Source organism: Psammomys obesus, unplaced genomic scaffold (assembly GCF_907164565.1).
Source record: "Psammomys obesus unplaced genomic scaffold, mPsaObe1.curated_primary_1811, whole genome shotgun sequence".
In the NCBI taxonomy this organism is placed as follows: Eukaryota; Metazoa; Chordata; class Mammalia; order Rodentia; family Muridae; genus Psammomys; species Psammomys obesus.
Window position 1 is genome coordinate 25918324 of NW_026596051.1, and position 25600 is coordinate 25943923.

Consider the following 25600-nt stretch of genomic DNA (forward strand, 5'->3'; position numbering starts at 1 on the left):
TTTTCATTTATTTTGTTGACAATTTTATACATGTTGATAGTATATTAGGATTATTCTCTCTCCCAACATCCTTTTTTATCTCCCTCCCATTCCTGTGAGCCTACTTCAGTCCTTAACAGCTCCTTTCCCAAATCCTTTAGTCCTTGTTGCTGTTTTGTGACCCATTTAATTAAGCAGGGTCAGCTGTGTGAGCACTGGATTGAACTATCTATTGGTGTGTGCTGGGGCAACCAGTGGGTACACAGCTGAAGACAATGATCCCTTCTTCCCTAAATCTGTCAGTAGCAATTGTTCAGCAGTCAACAGTGAACAAAAAAAGGTTCAGTAGAAACCCCTGAGCTTCTTCCTTACTTCTAATAGGCACATCTTTGTGTTCTTTAACCTTCGTCTTTTTCTCCAGATCATGCTATACTGCAACTCTCGATTACCTAAATGACTGCCTTGTCCCCACAGTTCAACAAAGGTATCTGTATATCCTCCTCCTGCTGCTGCCGCCACTGCTACTGCTACTGCTATCCCAGCTGCTACTACTTCTTTTACTGCCCAAGGCCTAAATACTGATTTTAAGACTAAAATTGCCAATGTCATAAGGACCCAGCACCATAACACACGGCCTTGACTGCCTCACCCTTTGACAACACTGTTGCACATTCCATACCATTGATCCTGTAACATTTTCTGAGTCTGCATACCTTAATTGCCTCAGTCATACCCATGGCAATACTACAGCTACCAACTAGGATCTGTCAACTGGATAACTGCCTCTCACATTCTTTAAATAAGCATCTAAATAGTACTGTCACATATTGAAAACTTATTGTGTAGGTTTTACCCTGGCTTTCTTATTTCTTAGATGAATTACTTTGTCCTGTGTTCCAGGATGTTTTTTGTATCTATACGAGTTACCACAAGCACAAAAAAAAAAAAAAAAAAAAAAAAAGAATTAGTATGAAGTGTTTGAATTTATGCCTGGCCTATTATAAAGTGTCAAGTAAGTGCTAGACATTTGTGTTGTGCTATTATGGCATGCATTATTTTAACAGGTGGTAAGCTCAGACTAGATTTTGTTCATTGTGGCTTGTTGTTGAATAGATACTAAAGATATAGTGTGATAATGTCAACATTGAATGGGAGACCATGAATTGACAAAGACTATGAAGTGCTTATTTAGTCTACTAGTATCTGTGCAACTCTACAGGACGTTTGTGAAGGTTGAAGGTCAAATGAAAATGAAATTAGGTAACCATGGGCCCATATGCATCAGACTAATCTGTGTCCTTGATAGAGATATCAAGGTATCTGGAATAATGACAGATATATAAAAGGACAGGTTACAGCACTGAGAAAAACCGATCATCATGTTCCTTATGAAAGGCTTAGTAGGTCACATTTGCCCACTTGATAGATGTCTGGAATTGTTGGCTGAGATTTTAATGAAAAACCAATCCTTCCTGAGCCTACAATTCCATGATGGGTTACAAAAGAATCACACTTAGCAATCACTTCCTGTTCCTTTTACAAATAGTGTATGTCAAACTGACACACTGCAGAACAACAGGAAGCTGAATGAAGGGTACAGATTTGAACATGCAGCAGTCACACACACACACACACACACACACACACAGCCTACTTGGCTCTTCTGTTTCTTGAAACATGGAGTGTTCATTTATATTTAATTACATTAATGAGAAACTTTACAGAAAGAAAAATGAGGAAAATAAGTGATAGCACATGCTGGAGAGGTTGTGGAGAAAAGGGAACCCTCCTCCATTGCTGGTGGGAATGTAAACTGGTTCAACCACTTTGGAATTCGATCTGGCGCTTTCTCAGACAACTAGGAGTAGTGCTACCTCAAGACCCAGCTATACCACTCCTAGGTATATACCCAAAATTTGCTCAAGTACACAACAAGGACATTTGTTCAACCATGTTTGTAGCAGCTTTATTTGTAATAGCCAGAACTTGGAAACAACCCAGATGTCCATCAACGGAGGAATGGATACAGAAATTGTGGTATTTTTACACAATGGAATACTACTCAGCAATCAAAAAGGAGGAAATCATGAAATTTGCAGGCAAGTGGTGGGATCTAGAAAAGATCATTCTGAGTGAAGTATCCAGGAAGGAGAAAGACAAACTTGGTATATACTCGCTTATATAGACCTACAAGATATGATAAACATAATGAAATCTACACACCTAAAGAAGATAATCAAGAAAGTGGACACAGGCGAAGGTGATTAATCCTCATTTAGAAAGACAAATGGGATGTGCATTGAACTTATGACAGGAGTCTACCACAAAAGGCATCTGAAAGACTCTACCTAGCAGTGTTTCAAAGCAGACACTAAGACTCATAACCAAACCCTCAGCAGAGTGCAGAGAATCATATGAAAGAAGGGAAGTTAGTATGATATGGAAAGGATAGGAGCTCTACAAGGACCAAATATATCCGGGCACAGGGTCTTTTCTGAGACTGACACTCAACCAAGGACCATCTATGAATATAACCTAGAACTTCTGCTCGGATGTGGCCCGTGGTAGCTCAGTAACCAAGTAGTTTTCCAAAGTAAGGGGAACACGGACTATTTCTAACAGGATCTCAAGGGCAGGCTGTTTGACCCCCTCCTCCCCAGGGGAGGAGCAGTCTGTTAGGCCACAGAGGAGGACTTTGCAGCCAGCCCTGAAGATACCTGATAAAACAGGGTCAAATGAAAGGGGAGGAGGTCCTCCCCTATCAGTGGACTTGGAAAGGGGCAGGGAGGAGACCAGGGAGGGAGTGTGGGGTTGGGGAGGGAATGAGGGAGCAGGATACAGCTGGGACACAGAGTTAACAAAATGTAACTAAAAAGAAAAATAAAACTAAAAAAAAAAAAAAGAAAAAGAAAAAGAAAGCATGCAAGTATTTTCTTTAATGAGCAAGACAGCAGAGCCAGATGAATTCAAATCATATTTTTTACTATAAACCTATTCCTTATTTACTAAAGATTCTGGTCACTCTTCTCTAGTTTCCATGAGGTCAGGGAACATACTTCAGTGGAATGTATTATTGTTCAATTGAGTAAGCCTGCTTTGAACACTTACTGGACAGAAAGCATGTGGCCGGGAGTGTTGGTACCTATGAAGCTCAAAGAATACATTCCTTTTTTTTCCCCCACCCACTCTTGCTAACATAATCAACATGTGTCTCTTGTAGTATATAGTGCTCAATCTATAGTACTTACTCTACAAATATGTGCTTGGAGAATATATAGATGTGTCTATTAGAACACGATAAAGGCATACCACGTTACCAGAAGACAGCTAGACCTCTTTCTTTACAAACAGTTCATACCAGAGGAATGCTGGCTAGGCTTTCAAAGACCATTAGTATGAAATAGTGTGTTTCCTCTGGGCATGTGTCCAACATTTTGACATTGCAATGCAATGTTGCTATCCACAAAGTTCATGCTTCTGAAGCATACATTTCACTTACAGAAAAGATAGCAATGTTTTATCTCAGTTCATGATTTTGTGCTGGGCTGCATTCATGGCTGTTCTGGGGCAACAACAGACCCAGGCAGTTCTCACTTGCTTTATCAGCGCCTCGATTCACCTCAGTTCAGTTCTGGATCCTTCCCTTTGTGTGTTCTATTAGCACATCTACTGAAATATTTGCCAGCTTGTTTTGACTTTACCAAAATACTTCTTGTCTGACCTTATGGACAAGGTCTGCTTTTCAGAAAGGGGTGTCCAAGACAAAGTAGGTTTCAGTCTCAGTCAGCTCTGCCTTCCCCTTCTACCTTACAGGTATAAATCGGGTGTTGCCGTAGTCAGAGCTTTGTGCCTTTGGGATGATTCCTGTGAAGAAAATTAGGACACTGGAAGAAAGTTACGAAAATATCTGATCATCCAAGTGAGAAGAAATGAATGTCTGAGCTAAGTTAGTAATGGGGAGGCAGAAGGAGAAAGAAATGAGAAGGACATTAAAGAAAGCAAATGGCCTGGAAAAGCAACTGTGTGCGATTCAAATTCAACTGGCTTGAGTAGCCTGGTGATCCGTAAAGTACTGTTCTGTATCAGAGAAAATGGCCTTTATGGATCAGAGCCACCACAGAAGATGCCAGGGGGAGGGTGACATGGAACGCAAGTCCTCAATCACAAAGGCCAGGACAGGACAGGACTCCAGTGAGGAGATGTGAACAGGAAGCATGTGATAGAAAATTCATAAACTGTGAGTTCTGTGGACTCCCTCATGCAAGACTGGTAAGGTAAGGAAGAAAAGCGGGCACCTGCTGCTCTTGTCTGCACAGCCTTCATTCTCTTCTGAAAGCATCTCTCTTTGCTCTAAGTAATAAAAAAATTGTGAACCAGTAATAGCGGATGTTACCACTTACCCCTCACATGAGGGTGGCCCCAGTGGTTGGGCCAAATCTGGAAAAATCAAGGGAAAAAAGTCCAATCAGAATTTTTAAAATATTGTGCTGATTTACTCTGCAGCATGATGATTAAGTCTTTTGTGTTGAACTAGAGTGAACATACTAGATCCCTTCCCCCTTTTCCCCTCTTCTGCCCCCACTCCCACACACTGAAGGTTTCCCAGGGTTCTTACAGCTGTGTGTAATAGAAATCAGTGCCAACTGGCTTAAGAGCTTAAGATAGAAAAAGTTTAACCTGGTTCCCATGGTAGTCTTCCTCCTACTATACCCCACCACCCTTGTAGAGATTTCAGCAGAGTTGTGAAATGTGAATAGTAACTCCCCTCCAAGAAAAGATATCTGTTCTGTTCATTACACAACTGTCCTGTCACCATTTCTCCATTTTTGCTTTGCCACCACTTTGTACACTTTTTTTTAGAGAATCCAAGATGATGTTACTTTGGCTTACATACATATACATATGTCCATGCCACAAGGAGTGCTGCTGACTCTTGCTTGTGCTTGCTTCTTCTTCTCTTCCTATCCTGAGCTTTTTGGAGGGGAAAGTGTAGTTCTTCGGCTGGACAGAACCTAGGAATTGGAAAGCCGAGAAACATCCACATTTTGTTTACCAAGGACACTGCTGTGCTAGGTTCCAGGGTTGGCAGGATGAACCACCATCCATATGTAGGTGCAGAACTGTAACATGAATCAGAACCTAGCTCATGGAACTGAGGGGCTGACGAGCTTCTTCTAAGATAAGATCTAAGTTTAGGGTACCTCATGTTCATCTCCAAACACCTTCTGCCTGAGAGTCACAGGACAATAAAACGCCGTTGCCAACGGAGTAAGGTGTTTTTGTATGACTAGCAAAAAGGATATTCGGTAGCTGGCTGATGAGATTGAGATAGAATTTTTATGTGTGTGTGTGTGTGTGGGGAGGTGAGGTAGATATGGTGGCGTGCATCTAGAATCCCAGCAGCTGAGAGGTTAAGGCAAGGGCATCAGGAAGGCTTTCATGTCCAGTCTAGCCTACATGAGAGGTTACACAAGACAACACAGAAAAGTTCATTTTTTAAAAAAAGCTATTCAGTCACATTAGCTGCACGTATTAATGCTTCTATTGTAGAATTTCCACCTATGTTTGTACCATGCTCCTAATATACCTTCTCTCCTTACTGCTGTTTCTTACCCACCCCTCTATATTCTTTCCCCACAAGACCCTTCCTCCCTCCCTAGCTAGGAAAAAAAAATATTTAAGTAACATTAAACTTTGCCTCTACATTTACTAGAGAACTTGTGTTATAGACATATGTTAGGGGAAATCATCAAATCATAGGAAAACATTCTGAATGAACTCAGAGACTAGTTCAATAAACACAATTGCAGAGGAAAATCTGGGCTTGTCATAAAAATAACTGCTCATATTTTCTAAGCCCTTTCCATTCGTGAAGATTTTACACTCAGGCTCTTGTCTGAGTTAATGAGAGCAGGCACTGTAATTTTCATCCCCTTTTGACAACTGCTGAAATTAAGGTACAGAGCAGTAAAGCAAATTTTCAAAGGTCAGATGGCTAATAAATGGAGAAGGTCAGATACAAAGAGATAGCATCCTGTCTGTCTGTCCAGGAAAGAGCAAGAAGAAAGCTAGAATCTGAGGTCAGAGGCTATAAGACATTGACCCTGAGACATTCAGTTATCAAATTATCTTACCATGGCGGCCTCTCTTAGGAAATCTTAATAGATGACCAGTCTGCTGTACAGAGGTGGATTAGTCACTCTCTTCCGTCGCTTGCAGTTCATAGCATGCAGTCCAATGCCTTACCGGCTTCAAGTCACAAAGTCATGATTAACAGGTAGATATCTGAACATTCAGAAGAAAAATCACACAAAATTATCAGTCAATAGTCAAATATTTATTTACCTATGTGATCACCAACCACACCTCATGGCATTGCCACCAACCTGGTTCTCAGCATTGAAAGTCGACAAGAGCTAGAAGTTCACAGCGTAGCCCATGTCCCTCCTTCCATCCCTTTGTCCTTGACATCCACTAGTCATAGAATCTTACTCAGGTTTCCTCCCTAACGTGTCTCACAAACTTGGTTTTTTTCGGTGTACCATCAGCATGGCTGATATGCATATCACAGTCATGACTGTAGGGAGTCTGCCTCTAGTCTCAATCTACTCTACCCTCGCCTCCAAGCTGTTTTCCATAGCCAGTGCTTAAAAGATCTTCATGATCTTGGGATCGGGCTGTGCCACAAAATTTAACCTCTTACAAATGGCTGAGGAGTTCATTATCTCTTCTCTCACACAGAAGGTCTATCACCCGCTTGTTTTCACCTACGTTTTCTGCTTTAACTTCCATTTCCAGAAACTTCCAGACCCATACCTAGCTACTTCAGTTATCTAAAGGCTCCTTGTTTTCTTTATTCCCCTTCTATGGTAGCTTGCTCTGCTTAGAAAGTTTTCTTCACTTTATTCTCTAGAAAAACACTTATATCAGTATGATTGACTCTTCTCGGACACTATTCTTGATTCTTACCCATGAGCTAGGCTCCATGTCCCCACCTGTAATTGTGTATTTCTTTGGAGACAAAGACAGATAAAGGGTGTAGTCATCTACTAAGGTTAAGGACAAATGTTAAGAGTGCCTGGGTTACAGTTTTTGTATTTTGACGGAGGCAAGTTAATTTATTCTCCTATGTCTCATTCTCACATGTGTAAAAAGAGTATGCATTAGTTGTTTCTGGGGCTGTACCCAAACTAGTTGAGATACCACAAACTAGTTAGTATAAAACAGCAGGAAAATGTGCTGTCACAATTCTAGAAGCCAAAGTCTTTTGTTGTTGTTGTTGTTGTTACATTTTATTAACTCTGTGTCCCAGCTATATCCTGCTCCCTCATTCCCTCCCAATCTCACCCTTCCTCCCTCATCTCCTCCCTGCCCCTTTCCAAGTCCACTGCTTATACTGGGATGACAGAAAGGCCAGGCCTCCCCTAAAACCTGTAGCAGGCCCCGTGTTCCTCACTCTTCTAGATTCTCAGTGGCTCTAGGTGCTCCTTCTCTACAGCTGCGTCACTCCATCCTCTGTTGTGGTAATGCTTCCTACTCATCTCTGTCTCTTTTATAAGGACAATTTTCATTGGATATTAGGGTCACTTCAGGAATTAGAATAATTTGCTCATCTCAAGATCTTTAACTTAATTACACTTGCAAAGACTCTTTTATCCAAGTAAGCACACATTTCCAGGTTCAAAGGAAGAGGAAGCAGCATCTTTTCTGGAAAGTTAACCTACATACACTATAGGTCTCAATAGTCTGCTTAGCTTTTTTGGTTTTTGTAAATGTTTATTACGATGATACATGTAAAACTTCCAGGAAATTATCTAGCAGACAATAAATATTCCATAAGTGACAGATTGTTAGCATTACAGTGCTTAATGACAATATCACAGTTTTATGCACACATGGTACTTAGATCTTATTTTCTTATTTTAGGACTTAGATTTTTTTTACATGAAAAATGTTCTACCTACCTGACATGTGTTGCTAACAGCAAGGGTTTAAATAGGTCATATGCTAATTAATCTACTTTCTAATAAGAAAAATCAATTTACTAGAATCTTTATTCTTCATAACGCATGAATCTAAGCAATGCTTCCAGCTGAGGTGTTTTCATAAAGAAGATTATCCAAGTCAACAGCATAGAGTGCCTTTCTTCTCTTTGCCAGCTCTCAAATAATGAATGATTTCTTTTGAAATGAAGCTGAAGAGGTCAAGTATATGTGATAATAGACTCAGAAAAGCTGTGAATGCAGCCATCAAATAGCTAACTACCCTGCAAGATTACAGATGTGAGGACTGAACCAAGAGTGACAAAGAAAATGACTTGCCCCAGGCCATTCCTTAAGGAAATGGGGAATTCACCCAGAGTCATTCCAGCCTTATTCTTATCAATGATTTGTTTCATCTTCTTGATCTTATTCAATGCAGAAATCAATACTAATAGTGTCATCATCCGTTTGCAAGAAGGGAGAAAGTCAAGAACCCAGTTAATTGACTTAGCCCAATCTTACTCTGATGAGTTTTCAATATTCTATTCCAACAGATCCATGTAATGATATAGATCACAGCCTTATAATTTATATCTCACTTATATTTTCACCAAAGAAAAGCAGTGCGATTATACCCTCCATCTTATTTTGACATCCTACTTTCCTTGGTCAGTCTTCCTCCCTGTTTACATCCCTTGTGCTCTAATAAAATGAAAATTTCACTAACTCTGTAGTTATTCCTTAATTTCTCTAATCTAAACTTCTTTTCACACTTGTGTTCTTTGTTTCTTGGACACCTTTCCTATTTCTACATCTCCAAATCCTGTCTTCCTTGTAGACTCAGTTCAATTCATGTTATTTGTGCCATAAAGCCTTGCTGGCTCCCCACTGTACTTGACATTTCCTGTCTCTGTAATCCAATTTCACATTTTCTACACCTCTCTTGTGTCATCAACCACTTTCTGGACTGTATTTATTTATAACCAACTTATTTCATCCCCCACCTAGTTTATTAGAATGCCAAGGACATTTGCAAAGGAGAGTTAAACAAATTCTACTTGTTTGAAGGTTTGTTACACACTGGAGACTTTTTTGTGTTAACAGGACTTTCTGAGAAAGTTAAACATTACATATTGACCAGCCCCCACCAACAATCTACAAGTAAATTCTGAGAGTGGAGCCTGTAAAGAAAGTTAGTGGCCGTAAACAGAAATGAAGACAAAATTAACTGAGAGAGAAGCTAGTAGGCAAGAGACACAACGGGTATAAGGTAGCAAAGGCACAAATGGATGGGTGGGGCTTGTAATGGAAACTCGAAATAGCGGGTTCAGAATGAGCAGAGGCAGTACTAGAGCTATGAAGATAGTGTCTGGGTGTGTCTCAGTAGAGATACCCCCCTCACCCCTACAAATATTCTTGGGGCTTTGCTGCCCCAGATGACCATTCTAACTCCTGTTCCCCTGAAGCTGAGTCCCTATTGATTCCTACTTTCTTTACTTTTCTGCAAAATAAATACTCACTCAGAGGACCTAGAGAATACAGCACTGCTTTGGAGAGCACCTTTCCTATAAATTGCTTATACCTCCTGCTTCCTATTTAACTGTAATCCTCATAATCACCTTTGCAGACAAGTAGGTCTCCAACACTTTTAGAATCAACTAGCTGAGAGGAGGCAGCTGAGACTCAAAAGAAGCTCAGGGACTTGCACATAGAAATGCAAGTCAGTAAAGAGAGCAGGACATCCAGCTCCTCTGGGACCAGGGTCTGGTGCTTAGCCCAATGTTGGGCTGAGAGCTCTCAAATTCGTGTCACACGGGAGATGCAATGATGGTTGCGTCCAGATCACATTCTGTGAATGACAGTAAGGTTAGTCAATCAGCATATGGAACAAAAATTTCCATGGAACAAAAAGCCTTAGATAGAGATGGGAAAAGTGAAGAGAGAGAAAAACAGTGATGTCTTATAGCTAATAGCTTAACACATAAAAACAGTTGCTTCCTGATGTATGAAGAGCTTATGCTCATATAAACCCACTCTAAGTTGAAAATGGAGTAAAAAATACATTTAAGGGGCTAGCAATAGAGATGTGTGAGGAGCAGTTGCCTGGCAAGTGCCAGAAATAGCACCACACAAATAAAAATGCATCAAGTACCCTTAACCTTCCCAGAGCTAAACCTTGCCTTCCTTAATCAGAATACTTGGATTGGTCTCCACAAAAATCTTATAACACAAAGCATATCTTATTAATAAAAAAAAAGCATCGTGACTACCTCATGCAAATAATTGAATGTTATGCTAAAAGTAGGGAAGAGAGCAGTTGCTCCACAGTGGTAGCCACTGTGTGATTCACCATAGTTTCTACTGGATGAATACAGGCTTTTCACCATCATAAAACTAAGCTATCCATACATGGGGACCATCTGTATATATAATTTTGAGAGTAGGGAAGTAAGGCTTTAGGTAGTAACCCCATGTAATCCTCATTTTCACAAGAAAAGTCAATGAGCCAGAATTCCCTTTCTCAATGGCACAACCTGACCTCCTTTTGACTATCAGCAGCCAAACTATCAGCAGTCAAACCATCAAAAGGTGGGTACCAACTTTTGGGGTTTTTTTTTGTTATAAATATAACATCACACAAGTATATATTATGAGGAGTAAAATATACATAATATATATATTCAGTATATATTATAAGGAGTGAAACATACCTGCTTAAAATTTGAGCTTAGCTATTCATTGGTCATAAACCCTTAGGCATCTTCCCATAATGAAACTCTAACTGTAAAGAGACAGTAGGTCCCTTGTTTGCTTCATAAGAATTTAGTAAAGCCAATGATAAATTATTATATATAAACCATTTAACAAAATATTCTCACAAAATGATAAATTAATATACAGTATTTATTATAGAGTTGGCATTATTTTTCAACAAAATTCTTATAATAATAACTCATCATTTTAACTTATCAAATACTATCAGAAACAAAATAAAAAATAAAAACCTAATGGTTAATAAAATGGCCACTTTATATAATTGAGGGTTGTTTATATATATGCTCAGCTTGCTCTACCAAAAAGAAAAAAAAAGTCATTTGAAACATAACAGGCTCAAAATTAAATGTTTTTAAATAAAACATAAAGCAAAAACAGCTGCTGCTGGAACTTGGTCCCTGGGCATATTTGATTTTTGAAAATGACAAAGAGGCCAAATTGTCCTTCAATTCCCAGGCTGCATAAGCATGGGGGAAATGATTGCCTCACTGACAGCCTTCTTGAAGGACGGATGCAGATGCTTAGAAACAAAGGATATTGTATGCTGGACACACAACTTTCTGGAACCCTCACCAAAAGGGAATTCTGCAGCCACATCACGAGCAATATTGCTGAATTTCTTTTCTTTTCTAAATAACAAAACATACAAAAGCCAAAATGCTTTAGGCTGCTAAAAGACAACACTCCTTGCCACAGGCAGAAAAATAACCTAGCATCTGAGACCTCAGTCTAGGGCATCGCCACTCCCTATTATAGCCTCTGTAATGCATCAGAAACAAACACTTTCCTTTGCAGAGCAGTGTCTCACGGGGAGATCTAGAAATCAAGCCCAGGATCTCTTGTCTAGAGGAAATTTTAAGACATGAGTCAAATATGGTGTTTTAAAATGTAATTTAATGGTAGTAAAATAGAGCAGAAGAGGACACAGAGAACAGAGCCAAGAAGGGCCAATCAAATCAACCAGCACGAAGAGCACTACCATGACACAATGGCCAACCTTCACATATGTGTTATTGGTCATTTGTTCCTCACAGGTATGTGTTTGCAGAAGTGAATTGTGACTATTCATAGGATTTTGCAATGCAAATTTCCAGGAGTTGGCTTAGTATTTGAGGCCAGTCAAAAGGGGAAATAGTCTGGAGCATTTCCAGCAAATATGACCCACCTGGCTGGGAACCTAGAGGCTTTACCAGAGAGGAAATCTCAGTTCTTTGAGGAAGTTTTGGTGGTTCAGGTGCCTGTCTGTGTGTCTGGAAATACTGCAGGATGACAAACAGCTTTGGTTTAACTTTCTGACCTGCCTGTGCTTTTCTCTCCATCATACCCAGCATGCTGGACTAATTCCCTGATTTTTGTACCACAACTCAATGTCCTACCACAACATTTGATATTCCCTCTGCCCAAAACATTCCTCCCCACCCTGAAGCACTTGCTGGCCCATCTTAAGCATTCAACCTCTCTTTCAGGAAGGGTGTCCTAACCCTGACCCAGTCCTCAACAGAATCCTTAGAGGCTGAACACTGCAGCTGACTCCTCATGATGTCTACTTCACTATTTTGATTTCAATTGGCATATTAATCTCAGTCTCTTTAACAAAGTGGAGATTGTTTCATACTCTGAAAGTAAGTAAAAGAACGAGGAGCCTGGTTTGTGCTCCTGTGCTCAGGTGCTGGTGGACATGGTGGCACATGGATAGGTCCTAGAGGAGGGAGAGCAAGGAAGAGCAGCGATATTAAAGCTTGAGAATGGCAGGTGTGTCTGTCAAAACACTTGTATCTCAGAGCTGTGTGTGGGCTTCCAGGATAGGGGTAGACTTCAAGATGGCCAAACCTGAGGAAAGAATCCTCAACCACTTGAAGAAATAAAGTCATGATTCAACTGCCCGAGCTTGGGTAGGAGGTGAATAAGCATCTGTTTCCTCCAACAGATATGGCTCCGGGCTGGAATGAGAGGCAGAAAGAAAAATCATCAAAGGGGACTAAGTTCCAAGTCCCTAAAATGCAGGATAGAACAGGGCAGCATATAGCTAAGGATGGTAACAATGGCCAGCCACAAGGGTCAGATTGTATGACCAAGGGAAAAGGTCCAAATGAACAAATACAATTACAAGGCTGAAACTGTCTACAGAAAGGGTTAGGATTTGGAATTACAGATCTCATAGGTAGGACTTTACCCTGGTCACAGACCTCTAGTGTATGCACTCACGTGCCCTTTCCTTCCCAGGCGTCACTCAGGGTGAGAGATGGTAGCTGTGGGCCCTAGATGTTTATCGGAGGACGGATGGGCAGGTTGGTGGCTGGATGGGTGGGTTGTTGGTTACTGGGTTAATTGTTTCTACAGGCTTACTCACAGATACTATATTTCAAAAAATAAAATAAACAACACAACACATCAGGGGTCCATCATCTCAGCCAGGAGTCAGAGGAAGAACCAGAAGCAGAGATGCAGACAGAATTGCTTTCTGGAACCACAGCCACAGAGGTGCAGCTCATGAGTACAAAGTGTGGCCTCATCCTCCAACCTCATCCTTCTTCCTGACTTAGTACTTCATGTTGTCTTCAAGTACAAGTCCAGTGTTTATGATTTGTGCATATGAGGAGTCCTGAGAGAAAGCTTTCACAGTCTCCAGACTGTCTCAATGGTCCAAGCGTGGATATCCATGTATACATATTTACACATATATACGGGGAAGATGGATTTAAGCAATTGATTCACACCAGTGTGGGAAGCTATTGAGTTCAAAATCTATGGTCAGCAGGCAGGATGGAAAGTCTAGTAAGAGGTGATTCTGCAGCTTCAGTCTGAAGGATGAAAGCTCAGGTAGGACTTCTAAGTTGCTGTCTGAAGGCAGAATTCCCTCACAGGAAACATTAACCATTGCTATTAAAGGATTTAGGTGATTAGCTAAGGCTTTCCCATAACATTACATAGCACATTACACCTGCTGCTTTTCAAATAAACTGACCATATATGTATGTATGTGTGCACATATGTATATACATATATGTATACATATGTATACATATATGTATAAATGTATATATATATATATGTATGTGTGTATGCATTGTAAATATATGTTTTTTTTACAAATATAGGTTTACTGAAACACCTAAAAGGCTATTTGCCTAAATAATTGATCTCTACAGTCTCATCAAGGTTGTACATAAAATTAGCCAACATAGGTTCCCCTATACTATCTTGTAGAAAGTTCTTATAATAGACTGAGTACAAAAGAGGCTCAGCTTTAAAAAGCCAGTTTTCTCTGACCTCCTCTCTAGATTCTGGCAAACAAACAAACATCCTGTCTGGGTAAAATAAGTGAGAGTGTGTAAAATGCTAACGGAGTTCAAGCAAGCCACTAATGGCCTCCTGCCTTATCCTTGCAGGTAGGAATAAGGTACCTGATTAATGCCGTTTGCACCCAGTCAGGAGCTTGCAGCTCATGCACCCTGTATCTCCTTAAGAGCCCAAGAAAACTGGCTGTTTCATCCCTGGATGGGGCTCTTGTCTTAGCATGCCACTTCTGGCTGGACTGGGCCATTCCATTGCCAGGTTTCTGTAAATCTCTTCCCAGCCCTGAGCCACATGCTTAGCTGTACTTGCCTGTCATGGGAAAGTATTTACACACCCCTTCCCTGTGTGGGCCAAGGGGAAGCTCCCAGCATAGGCTGTGGGAAAGCCCATATGAGATGGGCCCACCTTATAGCTTGGCACTGATGGATACTGTGGAGACATTGCCCTTTGACTCACCAACTCACTAGGCCTAAAAACAACTCTTTCTTTTTATTGTTTTATATTATTATTATTATTTTAAATGGGGAATCTCATTTGTCTTCTTGAATCAAATTGTCTTCTCCAGATGTCAAGCATTCTTCATCTTTGGGGCTTAGCTAGGAGACAGACAGAGCAGGCTGTTATATTCTTTGTTCCTTAATCTGTAAAACAGAAATGCTAGTATCTGTAGAAGGATTCCATAATATACAGTACACTACGAGAGAGCTGGGCATGAAAGTGTGCACTGAGCATACTTCCTTACCAACCCTGCTCTAGCACCTTCTCTGGCTCTAACACAAATTCTTGCATCTGGTTTTGCTGAACTATATGACAATCCCTTAACACAATCATTAGTTCAGACCAGTTAGCAGACAAGGACACCAGGAGTCATTTTTATCACCCTCTTGACTTTGGAGTGGTTATGAGGGAGACTTATTTTATTCCAAAATTCATACATTTGCTAGTACACCCAGACCTTTGGTCTCATGCCCTATAACGTATTAGGAAAAAGAGGTGTTTAGGAATATAACAACACTAGGCTGGACAGGCAGGCACAAGAGAACTGTAAGATTTCTAAGGGCCCAGTTTGAACACAACAGAGACCATAGAAGGGGCAGGAGGTAGGAAGTTCTTAAGTGTGGGGTGGATATGTAAAGTATCTGGAGAGAGAAATATGTTATGAGCCAGCCTGGGAGAGGGAGAAAGAAAAGGTCATTGCAAATGAGGAACCACGTATCAGAGGGTCTGTAGCACTCAAAGTAGGAGTCAGAGAGATAGATCTAGATGAGATGTCATGAAACAGGAAGTTTCCCTGATACCATTCCAAAGTCTAGGTAGCCAGCCTCTCTCTCCTTCCTGCAATGCTGCTGCTGATTTTCAGCTGCTTTTGACCTTTACCCTGCTTTCAGCCTACTCTCCTCTAAACAGAACCATTTACAGCATGAGTCAGCACATACCATCCCTCTGCTCGAAATCCTGCCACCTTTCTGGCAGTACTCAGGAGAAGGCCAAAGTCCCCACAAGGTTCTCCCAGTGTCCTCTCTGGGCCTCCGGCTAAATGTGTTGACCATTGCAGTCATACCAATGGCCTGGACGGTCCACTTATATTCATCATGTGCTTGATATAGGACCCTTTCCCTGGATGCCCCTGTTCCTGCAATATTCTTTTTCTAAAGAATACTGCTTCTTTGTACCCTGCTTCTTTGAACCCTGCAAACTTATTATTTTCCACGAATTCTGCCTCACACATTCCATTTGCTACTTTATTATTTATTATTGTTGGTGGTGGTGTTAGGCCTTTTTTTTAAAAAAATCACCTATATTTATTTCATTACTGGCAGGAACATCTCTGTCCTACGCTCTAAGAACAGGCCCTGACAAATAGTACTTGATAAATGAAAATTTAAATTGTCTTAAGTCCTAGCTTAAATTCCAGCTATCCATGACCTTCATGTCTTGAGTATACAGATCAAGGCTTCTATCACTCATCTTTCTCATACCAAAAGTGGGAAATTTTGGTTTGTCCCTCATAAAATTTCTATGAGGCTTAACTAAGAGAATTGTATATGAAAATGTTTGGCATAAAATAGAATTTTAAGAATGTGAATTTTGTTGTAAGATATTCACAGATGGTCCTAGAAAATCTGAGAAAAGAAATCTGCCTGTTTTGATATTTTCAGCAGAAAGAATCAACAAACATTTGTAAACACCAGCAAAGCACTGGGCCCAAGAAGCAAGCAAGGACAAAGGGTAACTGCCCTCAACAAGCACCAGATCCTTAAGAGAAATAGATCCAATGGTTATGGGTTACACTTCCCAAAGACATATGTAGAAGGTACTATAGGAGGAACAAACAAGCCTATATACTTTTCTAACATGTATTTTGAACTAACTTCAGAAAGAGGAGATATTGCTAACAAGGCAGAGTACCTAGGCAGTCTTCATCCAGCTTCCCCTGGTGATAACATCCTACACACCCACAGCACATCGCCAGAACCAGGGCCATGGTTTGTATGGTAGTGAGTTGATATATAATGAATAAATTATAAAATAAATGAATATAAAAAAGAGTTAGCTAGAATGCTAGTAAAGTGTATTTGTGGGAGTGTTTGTAGACACGATTGGCACTGAGAGTCAGTAGAAAGAGGAGGGCAGGAATCCTCCCTTGGTGTCAGTGGGTGGATACCTGGGCACTCTCCAGTTAGCTGGGGTCTGAATGGGACATAAGATTCTCCCCTCTGAATTATATGGTTAATATCTGATTACTATATAATACAGGAAAACCATACCACAATCCACAGACCTAAAGAAGCTAAATAACAAGGAAGACCCTAGGGAGGATGCTTAATTCTCATTCAGAAGGGCAAATACAATAGACACCTGAAGCTGTCAAAGAGAGGGAACAGAGTAGGAGCCTACCATAGATGTCCTCTGAAAGACTCCACCAAGCAGGGGATTAAAGTAGATGCTAACACTCATAGCCAAACTTTGGGCAGTGCACAGGGGTTCTTATGGAAGAGTGGGGGAATAGAAGTACCTAAAGGGGACACAAATCTGGGCCCAAGGGATTCCTGCAGAGACTGATACACCAAGCAAGAACCATGCATGGAGAGGACCTAGACTCCCTGCTTAGATGTAGCCCTTAGGCAGCTCAGTCTCAATGTGTTTTCCCTAAGGGAGTAAGGGGAGCAGTGGCTGTCTCTGACATGGACTCTGATGCCCCCTCTTTGATTACTTCCCACTGGCAGGATGGTCTAGCCAGGCCACAGAGGAAGAAGATGAAGGTAGTCCTAATGAGACTTGATAGGCTGGGGTCACATGGTAGGGTAGGAGGGCTCCCACTCCCTGAGGACTAAGGGAGGGGGATAGAGAGAAGAGAGGGAGAGGGTGGGACCAGGAGGAGATGAGGGAGGGGGTTACAATCTGCTTGTAAAGTGAATAAATTATAAAAACTAACTAAAATAAGATGCTCCCCTCTTCTTCTCACAGTCTTTCTGTCTCCGTCTCTCTCTGTGTCTCTCTGCCTGCCTTTCTCTGTCTCCCCTGCCTTCTAGAGCTGGACGCTCTTCTCATCTTTGGACAACAGCTCTCCAGGATCTCTGGCCTCTGGACTCTAGAGCCTGAGGTCTCTGGGTTGTAAGGCCTTTGTCCACTGACAGAACTGCACCACCAGCTTTCCTGGTTCAAAGGTATTTGGACTGATCTGAAGCCAAGCTAACAGCACCAGCTGGTCTCTAGCTTTCAAATAGATTATTATGGTATTTCTCTGCATAATCACGTGAGACCATTTCCTCATAGATTTGTGTTTTATTTCTGTGTCTATCTTTTTTCTGCTTTTTCCAATACAGTCAGTTTTTACTACAGCCTTTACTCAGATCTTACCTGTTTCTGCATGCATTGTGCGTGTGTATGTGTGTGCACGCGCATGCATGGGTGAGTGCCCCAGCACCCTCATACCATGCACATGCACTTACATAGTACTTACACAAGCGCTTACATAGTACTGAGATTTTTTTAACATAAAATTTTATGTCTTTTTTTAACATAAAATTTAACAACCAAAAAATACTTCACAAAGCTGACAAAGTATGTTTTTTTATTTCTCATACCAGTATGAAGGAAAGGATTTAATGTAATGTTACAGATAATATCAAGAAATTCAAACAAAAAGCCAGGAGACTTGCTTAAGGGGACACAGCTCTTCTGGGTCAAGATCGAACTGCAGGTCTCTGATGCACAGCTTGCTATTTCTGAAGGGTCCCAGCATAAGGATGGATGGAGGCCGGGTGGGGTACACTGGGGGAGGTAGCAGGCTTTGTCCTCACACATAATTTACCGCAGACAGGTTTGCTGTTATGCTGTTATTTTCCACGCAACAGAGAGCTGCTTTCCTCAACTTTGCCCTAACATCTGAGCTCTGGCATATCTTTTTTTTTTTTTTTTTTTTAAGGCAGGAAAAAGAGGACTGTTTCCCCCAGGAAGCGCTGCTGTTCTCAGACTGTCAGGCCACAGTGACCTCTTTGGGCTGCCAGCTAGACTCCTGCAAAGCAAATAAAGTAAAAAGGTTTTAAAAATGGGAGCATGGGGAAGGCTAAGCAGCCTGGGAAGACTCGTGAGGAAGAAAGTGACTGTTGTCCTGCTCACTGAAGCTCCTTTTTGTTGCCTGGTCTCGCTGAAAGCAGTGGGATTTGAACCTCAGCCAAGAGACAAAGGGCTTTTTTGGCTAAGAGAAGCAATTGTGGTCACTATGGGCCAAAAATCAGAGGGAAGTGTTTTATGTGGTAGCAGGGGCCTAGCTTTGGTGACTGAAGGATGTAATTTAATTCTAGGATGCACCTGTTCTATTTTAGGCGGACCCACGTGATACAGAGACAACCCAGCCCCCCTCGAACTTCAAAACTATTAGAAGCATCATTCATTCCACTCACTCATTTACTTAATCTCTCACTTCTTTGGCTGCGTAATTTAGTAATTAAGAATATAGCCTTGAGCTAGATTTGGTGTGTGCACACCTGCAATCCTACCCAGCAGGAGGTCAGAAGAGGACCCTGAACTGGAGGCACCTGGGTACTATAGCAAGGCCCTATCTGAAAACAAAACCCAAACAAAGATAGCCTTGAAATAGGAGACCGTTTTGTTAATGTATTAACTATCCGGCACTTCTCAAAGATTTAAGGCAATAGGGAGTCAAAGCCCTCTCCTCAAAGTCACCAGTGGATTGAGAGTCGAGTTTTTGAGGGGGATTGGACAAAAATCATGACAAGCAAATTACATGTTGTGCTAGCGTGTTGAGTGCTAAGGGGAGAAAGAAGGTGTGTAGCAGAAAAATGGGTCTGGAGGATCCTGGACAGTGGAATTTTGGATACAGAATAGCACTAATGCACAGTTATCAGGCATAGAACCCACTGAGGAAGCCGCCTATAAGCAGCTAAGATACTAAGGCAGATGTGAGGGTGGTTGGCCATGTAGACATGGAGGCAGAGAAGTTGCACAGTGGGTGAATAGCTATAGACAAGGTTACAAGGAAGGAGCCATGCCTGCTTCATCCAGGATCAGTAGTGAAGCCCAGGAGCTAGACACAGAAAAAGAGAAGAGTGATAGGGAAGGGGGTAAGCCTAAAGGCAGAACCTTCAGAAGGGCTGTGCAGCCACGGAGGATTCCTGCCCTTACCAAACTATATGAGTAGCTATAGCAGGGCTTAGCAGAAGAGTGTCATGATATCTCTCATGTGTGGACAGTCACTCAAGCTACAATGCAACCATAAGTGAACATCAAGCCAGGGAAGACAGGAAGATGACCATCACAGCTATCCTGAGGAGACCTGACCCAAGAGAGCAATTCCTCAGGCCAAGGCAGTATTAGTGGACAATGAGGAGTAGCTGGACTCAGGACATATTTTAAAGGCAGAAGCAAATTTCCAGTGGACTGACTGGAGCATCTAGGAAAAAGGGAGAAGTTCATGGTGGTGATTCTTAATAGCATGGACCAATAGGGACTATGATGGAGCTTATTAAAATACGATAATGAGATTGAAGTGTTAGCTTAGTCTGTAAAATCAAGCATGCAAAGCTGAGTTAGATCTTCCAGGACATAGATAAGAAAAATCTGGTTGTAGAAAATATGTGCCTATAAACTCAGTGCTCGGGAATGGTCAAGCAGATCCCTAGGACTCACTAGCCAAAAGAGAACTATATTCCCCATCTCCTCCATTCTCCTGCTGCCTCTATCAGTTCTATTAACCTCCTCCTCCTCCTCCTCCTCCTGCTCCTCCTCCTCTTCCCCCCAGGAACCTGCTAACAAACCAAAGATATTTTGTATTCAGGTCTCTATATCTTTAAATTTTATCAATCAACATAATAGAATCCATATTTGGTACCAGCTATTTTCAATTTCCAGCTAAAGATGCTATTTTCTGGCTCTAATTCTAACAACCTCACTTCTAAATGCATCAGTCTACTTCCCACCCCAGCCTCCAGTTACTCTGCGCCTGAGTCCATCTTTCATAACAGTTACGAACACATCTTAGTCAGGCGCAAATTTGATCTCCCTCACTGTTTCGCAAAGGACATCAGTTCCCCATTGTTGGTGGGATGCAGTCAGACAGTTGTTTCTCATTTCAGTTCCTCCACAAATTGGTTTCTATCTATCCTCTATCTCTGGCTTTCACTGTTCCCCTTTATAGATTCAACACATATGTTTAAGAAAATAAGCTACTTTCTATGGGACACTGTCTCCTTTGCCTCTGGCTTCTACCTATGACATTACCTCTACATCTTAACTTTTTTCAAGGTTTTTGTCAAACTCTTTAATGGCAACCCCATTTCTCTCTCTCCTTCAAATACACTCAGTGCTGGGAACTGGACTTTTATGATGGCTGACTTTGACTTGTTCTAACTTTTCTCTGCCCATTGTTCATCCCTGGTATTTATCCTGCTTGTTTGGATAATGCTAGTTTCTCTAATAAATTGTCCCCATATTTTGGTAGCTTAACACAATAAAAGTTTTTTTATCAGATGAGAATATAGTATGGGTCTTCTCAATTAGTAGAAAATTTTCTCCATGAAGGGGCTCAGGGATTCCAATCTCTCCAACTTATAGCAGACTGTTCTGCTTCTAGCCATAGAAGGAAAAGCACGAAGTAATGACTGAAATATGTATATTTTATACTCACTTTTTATTATGAAAATCAATCAGTTGGTCTCTCTCTGTGTTCCAAAATAAGAAGAAGGTGCAGTTCCCAGTTGGATAGTCCCTTCCTGGAGACAGCTCTATTATGCTACAGAAAGAAGAGCAGAATGGTACATGGATAGAGATAGTGATGATAATGTTTAAATTATTGACCATTCATTATCACAGACCTTCTGTGATAGGAGTTAGAAATAGATATAATGATATGGATATGACTTTCAACACAAAGTAAATCATTATATTTATACACATATGTAGTAAATACAATACTGGTTTGTTTGTTTGTTTGTTTGTTTGTTTGTTTGTTTGTTTGTTTGGATAAGCTTTCTCTACTTACCTCTGGATGGACACTGAGTAGACTAGTATAGCCTTGAGCTTGTGCTTCTTTTCCTTCTACCACCTGAGTACTGAGATTACCAGCACCTGCTATACCCAGCAATAATCCTTGTTACCATTAAATTTTTATTACCTTTATTTTATGAGTCTGTTTTGCCTATATGTATGCCTGGGCACCATATGCATAACTAGTGCCCATGGAAGTCAGAAGAACGTATTGTATCACCTGGAATTCAAGTTATGATTTGAAGCCTCTGTGTGGGTGCTAAGAGCTAACCCAGTATATATTCTTTTTTTTCTTGTTTTATTATCATTATTATTAATTACACTTTATTCATTTTGTATCCCCTCATAAGCCCCTCCCTCCTCCCTTCCTGACCCCACCCTACCTCCCCTTTCTTCATGCATGCTCCTCCCCACATCCACTGATAGGGGAGGTCCTCCTCTCCTTCCTTCTGATCTTAGTCTATCAGATCACATCAGGAATGGCTGCATTGTCTTCTTCTGTGGCCTGGTAAGGCTGCTCCCCCCTCAGGGGGAGGTGATCAAAGAGCAGGCCAATCAGTTTATGTCAGAGGCAATATATTCTTAACCAGTAATCAATCTCTCTAAACTCTAATTCTTGTTTTTGAGAGGGTAAAACTTAATTTTCTTGTATTTAATGAATATGATAACAAGCAAAATTTCATGGGCATTGATAAAATGAACCAAAGACTTCACATAAAACGTTATGCAAATTTAAAAAGGTTTTGGTGAAGATTTGAATCTATGTAGGCCTCGTCTAATTCTAAAGCTCATATTCCATCTGTTATTACTTTAATATTTCCATCATCTTACGTGGGTAATTTACAAGTTAATAGGTGTTAATATTTAAGAAGTGCTTCTTCACAGTGAATCCCTTGGAGAAAGAATTATGGGAGTCAGAGGGCTCAAGAATACCATAAGAACATGGCCCATCAAATCAACTAAGCAGGGCTCATATAGGCTCACAGAGACCGAAGCAGCAATCACGGAGCCTGCATAGGTCTATGCTAGGTCCTCTGCAAATATTCTATGGTTGTTATCTTGGTGTTTTGTGGGACTCCTAACAGTGGGAGTGGGGATGTCTCTGACTTTTTCTTGCTCTTAGAATCCTTTTCATCCTGCTGAGTTGCCTCAAGCAGCCCTGATTGGAGGATTTGTGTAATCTTATTGCATCATGTTATGCCATGTTCGTTTGATATCCCTGGGACACCTGCTCTTTTCTGAAGGGAAATGGAAGAGAAATGGTTTCTGGGAAAGAGGGCAAGTGGGGGAGCAGCTGGGAGAAGTAGAGGGAGGGGAAACTACCATTAGGATGTACTGCATGAGAGAAGAATTTTTTTAAGTGCTCCTTATTTTTATTCTAATATAACTTATATGTGTAGTAAAATGTTTAATTCATACCGTGCAATGTGTATATGCAAATACATGAATGTTATGTATTTATACATATATTATATATTATGTGTATTATGTGATTATACATTACATATACATAGACACAGAGAGACACATTTTACACAACATATAAAATATACAGATAAATATATGTGTGTGTGTGTGTGTGTAAATTTTTATCCTTTTATTTGTATATGTGGCTTATATGTGTATTTAAAAATCCAGCGGGGTATGGTGGTGCACAGAGGTAATCCCAGCACTCAGCAATGCAGAGGAAGGTGCATCTCTGTGAGTTTGCGGTGACCTTGTTTACAAAGTGATAGCCAAGGCTACACAGAGAAACCCTATCTCAAAAAGCCAAAAAAATCTATACTCATAAATATATAAATATATAAATACATAGATATATACACCTATCTACCGATTTGTATATATAGGATATATGTAAATATATTTAATATATTATATTTATTTAAATTATATATTAGTATATTTAAATTTTATTTAAACATAAAAATTTATAATTAAACACAGACACATTTATGCATATATATGCTATATAGTACCATTATTATGTTCACTTTATAGTTAAGTGAGTTGAGGGAGAGAGATGAAACAACTCATTTAAGGCCTTACAGGGAGTAATGCCCTTCTTAGGTGAGCTAAGCAGCCAGAACTTGAAGCATGGCTTGGCACCTGTGTTAAATCTCCAGGTTTAACTATTAAATCTCCACTATTTATCTCTGTGAGTATGAAATAAGGAGATCATTAAGGCCTGAACTCTGCTGTATTCACCACCGTGTTTCCTGTACCTCGCATTGCCTGATAAAATCTGATAAATATTTATCAAATTGAAGTGATGAGTTCAGAAAGAAAATCACCAGCAAGAAAAGGCATGCAATTTAGAGGCTGAGAGGTTAGAGAAAGAGTGACAATTTCTGGCAGGGAAAGACAGAATTTCAAGAAGCAAATTAAAGTCCAAGTGTTTGGTGAACTTTCGCTGTTTGTCTTTCTGGGAAACTTCTGTAGTTTTGGCTGTGCTCCAGTGCTGGAGAGCCACATGCAGCAAAGAGACCATTCTACTTCACCTTGCCCATCGAGCATGACCTTTTTAACTCTCTTCTGGTGTGCCTCTCAGCCAAACATCGCTAAAAACCCCAGAGACAGGGAAATGTTTTCCTGTTTCCATTGGAAGCTTGGGGAAGACATCTGAGGCAGAAGGAAAAAAACTCAAGTCCATTCAAGCTCATTTGTGATTAGGACATCACCAAAAATGGAGCCTGCTTAAGGAAAGTCTTAGGATTTCCTGATGAGGTGATACTGATTCAGGGTAAGTAATTAATATTTATGAGAGGTGGTAGATAACAGAAACACAAGCATGCTGGCTACACCGGTTAATCCATCCAATTGGAGGCAGTAAAATCTTGCTCATTTTCTTCCAAGTAAAGGGAAATGGGTTTCATGCAGTGTTGGCTTTTTTTTGTATTGCTATTTTGTCTTTTAGTTTTTTTATTTTTATTAATTACACTTTATCCACCCTGCATCCCCCCATAAGCCCCTCTCTCATCCCGTCCCAGTTCCACCCTCCCTCCTCCCCCTCACGCATGCCCCTCCCCAAGTCCACCAATAGGGAAGGCTCTGCTCCCCTTCCCTCTGATCCCAGTCCACCAGATCACATCAGGAGGGGCTGCATTGGGCCCGGTAAGGCTGCCCTCCCCTCAGGGGGGGGTTGATCAAAGAGCAGGCCAACCAGACTATGCCAGAAGCAGTCCCTCCTCCCATCACCATGTAACCCACTTGGACACTAAACTGCCATGGACCACATCTGCACAGGGGCCCTAGGCCATCTCCACACATGGTACTTGGTTGGGGTATGAGTCTCTGGGAAGAACCCTGTGTTCAAATTTTCTGGTTCTGTTGCTTTCCTTGTGCCTATTTTGTCTTTTTAAGGAACTGATATTTACATTTTCTGTAAAGATAGTGTATTGTATTTATGCTTTGTTCTTCTGTTACATAGATGTATGTTGTGTTTATGTACATAACAGAAATAAAGAGAGGGAAATGACCTTTATTGGAGGAGGAATAAAACAGACAGGAATAAGTGAGGGGGCTGTGACAAGAGGCTTAGGCTCTGGGGCTGGATAAATTTGGCATTTTAGGCATCTCACAGTGTGACTATCATAAGGTTACATTTTTGATGACAGAGAGCCAGAACCAAAGACTCCTTAGAGCCAATAGACAGCTCTAGTGCATTCTGTCACTCGTCAAGAAGGAAAGCCCTGTTGCATACCTTATCTGCATCCATGTTCTTTACCAGCTTCAAACAAAAGAGGCCTTAGAAGGTATAGCTAGTGAGTTCACAATCAGGAATGAAACCAAACAACAGTGAACTTGAGGACTGCATCTATGACATTATTGCTGTATGAGAAAATGGACTCCAGGATGCTGTGGAGAGAGTAGCAGTTCAATACTTAGTCCTGAAGTAAGAGGATGGCAAGCATCAAATCATTAGTGATAACAAAATTAATATACATGAAGCCATTATTAACTCATTGACTCAATGCCTAGTCCTATTTTCATTTCATAGCCTACCCATAATGAGATAAAAATTATGAACCAGACCTTCTAGATATGTCTGCATTGTA

General features: G+C 40.8%; 1 long non-coding RNA gene across 2 annotated transcripts; it reads right to left on the reverse strand.

Annotated features, from left to right (window-relative positions):
• Window positions 1-6129: 6129 nt before the first annotated feature.
• On the reverse strand, window positions 6130-25396 carry LOC129689080 (uncharacterized). 2 transcript variants are annotated; one of them, XR_008722034.1, is made up of 3 exons: window positions 25246-25396; window positions 21184-21288; window positions 6130-6264 (listed from the first exon to the last, which is right to left on the reverse strand). It is a non-coding gene; the product is annotated as an uncharacterized LOC129689080 (long non-coding RNA). The 2 variants fall into 2 exon arrangements; XR_008722033.1 differs by lacking the exon at window positions 6130-6264 and adding an exon at window positions 18114-18552.
• Window positions 25397-25600: the final 204 nt, after the last annotated feature.